Below are 7,183 nucleotides of genomic sequence, written 5' to 3'. Positions count from 1 at the left end.
ATTTTTCAGACCGTTTCACGCTCCTCATGTATTTCACACCTTTTGAAGCTCTTCATATTTTTCACACATTTTCAAGCTCTCCATGTTTCTCAACACTGCTTCATGCTCCTCCTATTTTACAGACCGCTTCATGCTCCTCATAATTTTCACACCTTTTGAAGCTCTTCATATTTTTCACATCTTTTCAGGCTCTTCATGTTTTTCAACACCACTTCATGCTCCTCCTATTTTTCAGACCGTTTCATGCTCCTCATGTATTTCACACATTTTGAAGCTCTTCATATTTTTCACACCTTTTCAAGCTCTTCATGTTTTTGAACACGGTTTCATGCTCTTCCTGTTTTTCAGAAAGTTTCATGCTCCTCATATTTTTGACACCTTTTGAAACACTTCATATTTTTCACACCTTTTCAGGCTTTTCATGTTTTTCAACACCGCTTCATGACCCTCCTATTTTACAGAGCGTTTCATGCTCCTCATATTTTTGACAACTTTTGAATCTCTTCATATATTTCACACCTTTTCAGGCTCTTCATGTTTTGGAACACCGCTTCATGCTCCTCCTATTTTTCAGTCCGTTTCATGCTCCTCATGTATTTCACAGCTTTTGAAGCTCTTCATATTTTTCACACCTTTTGAAGCTCTTCATATTTTTCATGGCTTTTCAGGCTCTTCATGTTTTTGAACACCGTTTCATGCTTCTCCTATTTTTCAGACCTTTTCTTGCTCCTCATATTTTTCACACCTTTTGAAGCTCTTCATATTTTTCACACCTTTTCAGGCCCTTCATGTTTTTCAACACCGCTTCATGCTCCTCCTATTTTTCAGACCGTTTCATGCTCCTCATATTTTTCACACCTTTTGAAGCTCTTCATATTTTTCACACCTTTTCAGGCTCTTCATGTTTTTCAACACCGCTTCATGCTCCTCCAATTTTCAGACCGTTTCATGCTCCTCATATTTTTGACACGATTTGAAGCCCTTCATATTTTTCACACCTTTTCAGGGTCTTCATGTTTTTCAACACTGCTTCATGCTCCTCCAATTTTCAGACCGTTTCATGCTCCTCATATTTTTGACACGATTTGAAGGTCTTCATTTTTTTCACACCTTTTCAGGGTCTTCATGTTTTTCTTAACCGCTTCATGCTCCTCCTATTTTTGACACCTTTTGAAGCTGTTCATATATTGCACCCCTTTTCAGGCGTTTCATGCTTTTGAACACCGTTTTATGCTCCTCATATTTTGACAGGTTTTGATGTTCTTCATATTTTTCACAGCTTTTCAGGCTCTTCATGTTTTTCAACACCACTTCATGCTCCTCCTATTTTTCAGACCGTTTCCTGCTCCTCATATTTTTGACACATTTTCCAACTCTTCATATTTTTCTCACCTTTTCAGGCTCTTCATGTTTTTCAACACCGGTTCATGCTCCTCCTATTTTTCAGACCGTTTCATGCTCCTCATATTTTTGACACCTTTTGAAGCTCTTCACATTTTTCACACCTTTTCTTGCTTTCCATGTTTTTGAACACTGTTTCATCCTCCTCATATTTTTGACACCTTTGAAGCTCTTCAAAATTTTGACACCTTTTGAAGCTCTTCATATATTTCACACCTTTTCAGTCTCTTCATGTTTTTCAATGCCACTTCATGCTCCTCCTATTTTTCAGACCGTTTCATGCTCCTCATATTTTTGACACCTTTGAAGCTCTTCATAATTTTGACACCTTTTGAAGCTCTTCATATTTTTCACACCTTTTCAGGTTCTTCATGTTTTTCAACACCGCTTCATGATCCTCCTATTTTTCAGAGCATTTCATGCTCCTCATATTTCTGACACCTTTTGAATCTCTTCATATATTTCACACCTTTTCAGGCTCTTCATGTTTTTGAACACCGCTTCATGCTCCTCCTATTTTTCAGTCCGTTTCATGCTCCTCATGTATTTCACAGCTTTTGAAGCTCTTCATATTTTTCACACCTTTTGAAGCTCTTCATATTTTTCATGGCTTTTCTGGCTCTTCATGTTTTTGAACACCGTTTCATGCTTCTCCTATTTTCAGACCGTTTCTTGCTCCTCATATTTTTCACACCTTTTGAAGCTCTTCATATTTTTCACACCTTTTCAGACCCTTCATGTTTTTCAACACCGCTTCATGCTCCTCCTATTTTTCAGACCGTTTCATGCTCCTCATATTTTTCACACCTTTTGAAGCTCTTCATATTTTTCACACCTTTTCAGGCTCTTCATGTTTTTCAACACCGCTTCATGCTTCTCCTATTTTTCAGACCGTTTCATGCTCCTCATATTTTTCACCCTTTTGAAGCTCTTCATAATTTTCACACCTTTTGAAGCTCTTCATATTTTTCACACCTTTTCAGGCTTTACATGTTTTTCAATACCGCTTCATGCTCCTCCTATTTTTCAGACCTTTTCATACTCCTCATATTTTTGACATCTTTTGAAGCTCTTCATATTTTTCACACCTTTTGAAGCTCTTCATATTTTTCACAGCTTTTCAGGCTCTTCATGTTTTTCAAAAACGCTTCATGCTCCTCCTATTTTTCATATATTTTCATGCTCCTCATATTTTTGACAACTTTTGAAGCTCTTCATGTACTTCACACCTTTTCAGGCTTTTCATGTTTCTCAAGACCGCTTCATGCTCCTCCTATTTTTCAGACCGTTTAATCCTCCTCATCTTTTTGACAACTTTTGAAGCTCTTCATATTTTTCACACCTTTTCATTCTCTTCATTTTTTTGAACACCGTTTCATGCTCCTCCTATTTTTCAGACCGTTTCATGCTCCTCATGTATTTCACACCTTTTGAAGCTCTTCATATTTTTCACACATTTTCAGGCTCTCCATGTTTCTCAACACCGCTTCATGCTCCTGCTATTTTTCAGACCGTTTCACGCTCCTCATGTATTTCACACCTTTTGAAGCTCTTCATATTTTTCACACATTTTCAAGCTCTCCATGTTTCTCAACACTGCTTCATGCTCCTCCTATTTTACAGACCGCTTCATGCTCCTCATAATTTTCACACCTTTTGAAGCTCTTCATATTTTTCACATCTTTTCAGGCTCTTCATGTTTTTCAACACCACTTCATGCTCCTCCTATTTTTCAGACCGTTTCATGCTCCTCATGTATTTCACACATTTTGAAGCTCTTCATATTTTTCACACCTTTTCAAGCTCTTCATGTTTTTGAACACGGTTTCATGCTCTTCCTGTTTTTCAGAAAGTTTCATGCTCCTCATATTTTTGACACCTTTTGAAACACTTCATATTTTTCACACCTTTTCAGGCTTTTCATGTTTTTCAACACCGCTTCATGACCCTCCTATTTTACAGAGCGTTTCATGCTCCTCATATTTTTGACAACTTTTGAATCTCTTCATATATTTCACACCTTTTCAGGCTCTTCATGTTTTGGAACACCGCTTCATGCTCCTCCTATTTTTCAGATCGTTTCATGCTCTGCATCTATTTCACAGCTTTTGAAGCTCTTCATATTTTTTAAACCTTTTGAGCTCTTCATATTTTTCACACCTTTTCAGGCTCTTCATGTTTTGAACACCGCTTCATGCTCCTCCTATTTTTCAGACCGTTTCATGCTCCTCATATTTCTCACCCTTTTGAAGCTCTTCATTATTTTCACACCTTTTGAAGCTCTTCATATTTTTCACACCTTTTCAGGCTTTTCATGTTTTTCAACACCGCTTCATTATCCTCCTATTTTTCAGACCGTTTCATGCTCCTCCTTTATTTCAGCCATTTCATGCTCCTCATATTTTTGGCACCTTTTGAAGTTCTTCATATTTTTCACAAATTTTCAGGTTCTTCATGTTTTTCAACACCGCTTTATGCTCCACCTTTTTTTCAGACCCTTTCAGGCTCCTCTTGTATTTCTCAACTTTTGAAGCTCTTCATATTTTTACCTCTTTTCAGGCTCTTCATGTTTTTCAACACGGCTTCATGCTCCTCCCATTTTTCAGACCGTTTCATGCTCCTCATATTTTTCACACCTATTGAAGCTCTTCATATTTTTCACACCTTTTAAGGCTCTTCATGTTTTTGAACACCGTTTCATGCTCCTCCTATTTTTCAGACCGTTTCATGCTCCTCATATTTTTGACACCTTTTGAAGCTCTTCATAATTTTGACACCTTTTGAAGCTCTTCATATTTTTCACACCTTTTCAGGTTCTTCATGTTTTTCAACACCGCTTCATGATCCTCCTATTTTTCAGAGCATTTCATGCTCCTCATATTTCTGACACCTTTTGAATCTCTTCATATATTTCACACCTTTTCAGGCTCTTCATGTTTTTGAACACCGCTTCATGCTCCTCCTATTTTTCAGTCCGTTTCATGCTCCTCATGTATTTCACAGCTTTTGAAGCTCTTCATATTTTTCACACCTTTTGAAGCTCTTCATATTTTTCATGGCTTTTCTGGCTCTTCATGTTTTTGAACACCGTTTCATGCTTCTCCTATTTTCAGACCGTTTCTTGCTCCTCATATTTTTCACACCTTTTGAAGCTCTTCATATTTTTCACACCTTTTCAGACCCTTCATGTTTTTCAACACCGCTTCATGCTCCTCCTATTTTTCAGACCGTTTCATGCTCCTCATATTTTTCACACCTTTTGAAGCTCTTCATATTTTTCACACCTTTTCAGGCTCTTCATGTTTTTCAACACCGCTTCATGCTTCTCCTATTTTTCAGACCGTTTCATGCTCCTCATATTTTTCACCCTTTTGAAGCTCTTCATAATTTTCACACCTTTTGAAGCTCTTCATATTTTTCACACCTTTTCAGGCTTTACATGTTTTTCAATACCGCTTCATGCTCCTCCTATTTTTCAGACCTTTTCATACTCCTCATATTTTTGACATCTTTTGAAGCTCTTCATATTTTTCACACCTTTTGAAGCTCTTCATATTTTTCACAGCTTTTCAGGCACTTCATGTTTTTCAACACCGCTTCATGCTCCTCCTATTTTTCAGTCCAGTTCATGCTCCTCATATTTTTGACACCTTTTGAAGCTCTTCATATTTTTCACACCTTTTCAGGCTCTTCATGTTTTTCAAAAACGCTTCATGCTCCTCCTATTTTTCATATATTTTCATGCTCCTCATATTTTTGACAACTTTTGAAGCTCTTCATGTACTTCACACCTTTTCAGGCTTTTCATGTTTCTCAAGACCGCTTCATGCTCCTCCTATTTTTCAGACCGTTTAATCCTCCTCATCTTTTTGACAACTTTTGAAGCTCTTCATATTTTTCACACCTTTTCATTCTCTTCATTTTTTTGAACACCGTTTCATGCTCCTCCTATTTTTCAGACCGTTTCATGCTCCTCATGTATTTCACACCTTTTGAAGCTCTTCATATTTTTCACACATTTTCAGGCTCTCCATGTTTCTCAACACTGCTTCATGCTCCTCCTATTTTACAGACCGCTTCATGCTCCTCATAATTTTCACACCTTTTGAAGCTCTTCATATTTTTCACATCTTTTCAGGCTCTTCATGTTTTTCAACACCACTTCATGCTCCTCCTATTTTTCAGACCGTTTCATGCTCCTCATGTATTTCACACATTTTGAAGCTCTTCATATTTTTCACACCTTTTCAAGCTCTTCATGTTTTTGAACACGGTTTCATGCTCTTCCTGTTTTTCAGAATGTTTCATGCTCCTCATATTTTTGACACCTTTTGAAACACTTCATATTTTTCACACCTTTTCAGGCTTTTCATGTTTTTCAACACCGCTTCATGACCCTCCTATTTTACAGAGCGTTTCATGCTCCTCATATTTTTGACAACTTTTGAATCTCTTCATATATTTCACACCTTTTCAGGCTCTTCATGTTTTGGAACACCGCTTCATGCTCCTCCTATTTTTCAGATCGTTTCATGCTCTGCATCTATTTCACAGCTTTTGAAGCTCTTCATATTTTTTAAACCTTTTGAGCTCTTCATATTTTTCACACCTTTTCAGGCTCTTCATGTTTTGAACACCGCTTCATGCTCCTCCTATTTTTCAGACCGTTTCATGCTCCTCATATTTCTCACCCTTTTGAAGCTCTTCATTATTTTCACACCTTTTGAAGCTCTTCATATTTTTCACACCTTTTCAGGCTTTTCATGTTTTTCAACACCGCTTCATTATCCTCCTATTTTTCAGACCGTTTCATGCTCCTCCTTTATTTCAGCCATTTCATGCTCCTCATATTTTTGGCACCTTTTGAAGTTCTTCATATTTTTCACAAATTTTCAGGTTCTTCATGTTTTTCAACACCGCTTTATGCTCCACCTTTTTTTCAGACCCTTTCAGGCTCCTCTTGTATTTCTCAACTTTTGAAGCTCTTCATATTTTTACCTCTTTTCAGGCTCTTCATGTTTTTCAACACGGCTTCATGCTCCTCCCATTTTTCAGACCGTTTCATGCTCCTCATATTTTTCACACCTATTGAAGCTCTTCATATTTTTCACACCTTTTAAGGCTCTTCATGTTTTTGAACACCGTTTCATGCTCCTCCTATTTTTCAGACCGTTTCATGCTCCTCATATTTTTGACACCTTTTGAAGCTCTTCATAATTTTGACACCTTTTGAAGCTCTTCATATTTTTCACACCTTTTCAGGTTCTTCATGTTTTTCAACACCGCTTCATGATCCTCCTATTTTTCAGAGCATTTCATGCTCCTCATATTTCTGACACCTTTTGAATCTCTTCATATATTTCACACCTTTTCAGGCTCTTCATGTTTTTGAACACCGCTTCATGCTCCTCCTATTTTTCAGTCCGTTTCATGCTCCTCATGTATTTCACAGCTTTTGAAGCTCTTCATATTTTTCACACCTTTTGAAGCTCTTCATATTTTTCATGGCTTTTCTGGCTCTTCATGTTTTTGAACACCGTTTCATGCTTCTCCTATTTTCAGACCGTTTCTTGCTCCTCATATTTTTCACACCTTTTGAAGCTCTTCATATTTTTCACACCTTTTCAGACCCTTCATGTTTTTCAACACCGCTTCATGCTCCTCCTATTTTTCAGACCGTTTCATGCTCCTCATATTTTTCACACCTTTTGAAGCTCTTCATATTTTTCACACCTTTTCAGGCTCTTCATGTTTTTCAACACCGCTTCATGCTTCTCCTATT

This window comes from Dama dama, unplaced genomic scaffold (assembly GCF_033118175.1).
Source record: "Dama dama isolate Ldn47 unplaced genomic scaffold, ASM3311817v1 ptg000096l, whole genome shotgun sequence".
NCBI classification, from domain to species: domain Eukaryota; kingdom Metazoa; phylum Chordata; class Mammalia; order Artiodactyla; family Cervidae; genus Dama; species Dama dama.
This window is presented reverse-complemented; position numbering follows the sequence as displayed.